At 44.4% G+C, this 5,000-nt stretch overlaps 1 protein-coding gene across 1 annotated transcript in view; it reads left to right on the top strand.

The window, feature by feature from the left end:
* LOC134459603 (tomoregulin-2-like) overlaps positions 1-5,000 on the top strand; it is a 170,277-nt gene that overhangs the window by 67,695 nt on the left and 97,582 nt on the right. The window lies entirely within an intron of this gene.

The following is a 5,000-nucleotide window of genomic DNA, read 5'->3' as shown; positions in this document are numbered from 1 at the left end:
CCTTCACAGGTCAGGCAGAGGCTACAAGAAGATTGCCACTCAACTGCAGCTGCCCATATCCACTGTGAGAGGAATAATTAAGAAGTACAAAACAACTGGAACAGTGGTAAACAAGCCTGGACGAGGACCCAAGTTTATTTTGCCACCACGCACAGTGAGGAGGATGGTAAGAGAAATCAAAAGATCTCCAAAGCTCACTGTTACAGAATTACAACAAATGGTAGCATCCTGGGGTCACAAAATCTCCAAATCAACCATCAGGCGCTTTCTACACGCCAACAAGCTGTTTGGGAGGCATGCACAGAGAAAACCTTTCCTCACTCACAATCATAAACGCAAGCGTCTGGAGTTCGCCAAGCGGTATTGGGGCTTCAACTGGGACCGTGTGCTTTGGTCAGATGAGACCAAGATTGAGCTTTTTGGCAACAAACACTCTAAGTGGGTCTGGCGTACCACGAAAGATGCGCATGCTGAAAAGCACCTCATACCCACTGTGAAGTATGGGGGTGGGTCAGTGATGCTGTGGGGCTGTTTCGCTTCCAAAGGCCCTGGTAACCTTGTTAGGGTGCATGGCATCATGAATGCTTTGAAATACCAGGACATTTTAAATCAAAATCTGTTGCCCTCTGCCCGAAAGCTGAAGCTGGGTCGTCACTGGGTCTTTCAGCAAGACAATAACCCTAAACATATGGCCAAATCTACACAGAAATGGTTCACCAGACACAAAATCAAGCTCCTCCCATGGCCATCTCAGTCCCCTGACCTCAACCCCATTGAGAACCTGTGGGGTGAGCTGAAGAGGAGAGTACAGAGGAGAGGACCCAGGTCTCTGGATGATTTGGAGAGATTCTGCAAAGAGGAATGGCTGAAGATCCCTCTTTCTGCCTTTTCCCATCTTGTGAAACATTATAGGAGAAGATTAGGTGCTGTTTTGTTGGCAAAAGGGGGTTGTACAAAATATTAACACCAGGGGTGCTAATAATTGTGACACACATTATTTGATGTCAAATAATTATTTCTATATGTGGGATTTTTTCCCCACTGAATAAATGCACTTGTATTGAAGGTTGGATTTTTCTCTTTTTTCCATTAAGGTCCCATATTATTTAGAAAAAAAATAAAATATTTGGAAGCTAAAAAACACATCTCAACCAGGGGTGCCAATAATTATGGAGGGCACTGTACATACAGATAGCCCACTCCAGTTGCTCCGTGCCTGCAGCTCGCCTAGGGGTCGCTGTCGAAAGAGCACAGCCCTGAATGGAGCCTACACGCCTCCGTTGGCGCCCCTATAGTGCAGTACCACCCGGGGAAGTGGTGACTGTTTCCCATTACATTCTCTCCAAGAACAGGAGGACTGAGCCAATCAGAGACGGATTTCCACGAGAGCAGGAGGAGTGAGCCAATCAGAGACGCATTTCCACGAGAAACACGGAACACCCTCTCGTTTCTCCACAAGCCACCTTGCTAGCTTGCAAAAACGGCTTGAAACAAAGCAACCAGAACGTTTTTCAAAACAGGACCAACGGACACATTCAATAACAATGGGGAACAGCAATATTAATAAAATGACGTTGAGAGGCCATCTTTAAAAGTATAAACTATAACGTTTATTTTTTATTATTATTTCAACTATAAACATTTGAACTATAATTTGAACTATAAACATTTTAGCTCATAAGAGTCTGACATGAGGCCAAACCTAAAGCTGCGTCCAAACCTGGATGGTTGGAGCAAAGTCATTACATTCATTGGTCCATCACGAGGAAGACTCTTCACACTCGCCTTCACAGAAACAGAGAGCAGTGCACTGTAATTGAGATTTTTTGCACCTGCACTGCCCAACACAGCCCTTCTTACATTTGCAGGAGATGAGTTCATAACTGGCCTGACCTGCATCTGGTAGGCAAGTCCAGAAGGGTTCATAGTCCCCTTCAGATGTCTTTGACCAACCCCATTTGCACGGTGAAGGTAATTCTGGTGTTGACACTAGCACTTGACCCCACACGTAGCTTCCTTGATATACAGCTCTCTTCACATGCTCTTCCAGGGCAGCCTTGGTTGGAGGAATTGATTCTACATTGTGCCTCTGTGCAAATAACTTCCTCCTTGCCGTATCTATTTCTGTGCATGTGCTGGTTCGGTCATAGAGTAAGATGATAAACCTCTCAATTGTTGTCATTATCTCCTGTGACATGTCATTTGGGGCTGAAGATAATTTCAACAGGGCATGTGTAAGCTCAGGAAACACAGCCCATACAGCCCATGCAGTCTTTTTTCCATGGCCAACAAAGCTTGACACTGTATCACAACCAGTTAATGCATGGAACATTGGTAGTGCGCGTGCCTTCTCAGGCCCTAGTCCTGCTGCAATTTCATGGGCTGCTAAGTAGCGGAAATTCTTTCCAGTTCCGAAAGCCAACCAAAGCTCATCTAGTTTGCCTTGCTCATCTGCCTGTAGTATCTGAGCCACTGACACAGCTAGCACCACAACATCAGTATCAACTGTTTAAATCATAATTTTATGATGGCCATTTCTTGCTGCATGGGCGACGTGTAATAGCATGCGACTATCAGCTTCCTCATGTGTACAAGGAGCAATCGAAGACCTATCTGAGAGTGGTGGCTTGCTAAGTACTTCCATGTCACTAGTGATTACAAGCTGTTTATCCTCCTGCACAAGTGATCTGAGCAGAGCATTTGATAGAAAGGCAAACAACTCAGTCTTATTGCTATCAACTCTAAGGAAGTTTTACCAGTTGCTGGGGATGGTTGCATCACCCACCACACGTCTCTGAATCCCAGTCCCACGCTTTGATCTTGTTGCAGCTTTCAGAGACTCATAGAGGTAGCGGTCCCACACCAGATCAAGTCTCGACACACATTCAAGTTTTCTGGTCAGATATGGAATGAATATTACACAAGCATAGTCATCAAAAGGTTTTTACTGCACTTGGTTTCAGCATCTGGATGATTGCTGCCCCATCTACAATGCTACAGGTAACCTTTGGACTGTCAGAGTATGCACTGTGAACTTGCTCCAGGCATGGAAGCAGATCGCTCTTCTGTCCACAGACAGTGCTGGTGGACATGATTGGTTCTCGTGTCGAAAGAACTCATCTAGGTTTCCATCTCTGGTCTGGCAAGCAATGTATAGTCTTGAAAAGAGCACCATGTCCTGTTTGACAGAGGCCCGTTTCTGTTTTTGTTTTGATATACTCCGCACAGTTGACGCACCAAATACCTTTATCGTATTTCTTGGTATGGTGTCATCCACTGGCTTCGTTCTATCAATAAGGCACTCTCTAGTGAAAGCTTCAAATTGGAGCTCTCCTATCTGCTTCACCTTTCTGACTGTCTCAGCAGCCGAAGGTCCAGCAAGTTCCTTTGAGTGGAGAACAATCAGGTCCTTGCTTTCCTCTTCAAATGGATTTCCAAAATGTTCCATTGCACCGACCAAAGAGCGTACATCTTTGATAAATGCAACCTGAACACTTGTTGTTTGGTCATGGTGACGTGTGTTATCTGATTTCTTGGAACCAATCTCAAACTCCTGTATGCATCGGGCAACTTCAGGTCCTGCTACCATCCATCGCAATAAAGCAGATGAGTTGTCTGTAAGGCCGACCGCACCACCATCTCCCTTGATGCAAGCATTCATCTGCTCATGGGCCTGGTCAATGGCCATGGAGGAGGAAAACACTTTTTTAGTCTTCTGGACAGTGAAATGGCCTACCCTGAACGCTTGAGCTATGCTTGGGTGTGTCCTTGGTACACCATCCGGGTAACTATATGAAAGTCATACAAAGCCCTGTTACCCTTGGCTCGGCTCTCCCGCGCTGGCACATCCTGTCCATTCAGGTGCGGCTATCTAACTACATCTAATGTAAACTACATGGATGTGGGGCTAACATTAGATAGCATTTAGGAAACTAAACTACACTAGCACTAAACCATCACCACAACCAGCACATGACAGAAACTATGGCATTATTAGGCGGAGTGTATTTAGCTGGCACTGAACCCCATGCCGACTTTCACGGCAGTGGTGTTGCCAGTGTGCCCTGGCTGTGCTTAAACATCCACTGTATTACATGTCCATTCATCAAATGGTTCAGTTGTTGCTGATATAGGAATTGTTATGTTCATTAGATCACATGTTCACAAAATGGATAATAACTCTTGAAAGAAACAGTGATACTATCAGTGTTGCCGATTTAGCGACTTTTTGCCGTCTATTGCCATCTTGAAAATGGCGGCCATCTTGAATATTCATGACAACTTTTAAATTATCCATAAGGCATTTACCAAGTACTATGAATGCTAAATATGTCTAAAATGTCATATTATATCCATTACTCATCAGAAAACCGTTTTTGCTGGTGGCCATTTCGAAAAATGGCTGACATGGGCACCAGGTTGAAAATTCATGATGGCTCCATATCTAAATCTTTTTGAAATGCCTTTGGCGACATGTGTACCAAATTTCATGCTTGTATCACAAACTGAACGATTGTTTTGCTTAGCTGCTGCACTAATAAACATATATTTATATAAATGCTTTTTATTTTGCTTTTAGTCATGATTCCTGGAATAAAGCCTAAGGCTCAGTGACAGTTCTCTTCTTGCCTCAACACCGGCCGGCTGTGTGTTCACGTGTCTCAATTGTCCAAGTGCGAAGAGGGGAGTGACCCCTGTGTAATTCCTTCACTGCATTCTCTGTTATACAGGCATAGGCCTACATTGTCCGTAGCCTCTTTCTGCAGATGGGGTCACCGGCGGGCCTATTTACTATTTGCTGAAAATACTCAACTACATCATAACAACATTGCTACGACAGTGCTGAGAGCCTTAAGTAACAGATTAAGACAAAGCCACTACATTTTTTGTGACAGTAAGGTTATAACATAGGCTCTGCGCTAAGGGGTTAACTATCATATGTTATAGTGGCATGTATTGTTCCCCTGCAGGTAGGCAGACAAAGAGGCCATAGACATAAT

This window comes from Engraulis encrasicolus, chromosome 12 (genome assembly GCF_034702125.1).
Source record: "Engraulis encrasicolus isolate BLACKSEA-1 chromosome 12, IST_EnEncr_1.0, whole genome shotgun sequence".
Taxonomy (NCBI): domain Eukaryota; kingdom Metazoa; phylum Chordata; class Actinopteri; order Clupeiformes; family Engraulidae; genus Engraulis; species Engraulis encrasicolus.
Note: the sequence above shows the minus strand (reverse complement) of the source record. Positions and strands in the feature narration are given on the sequence as shown.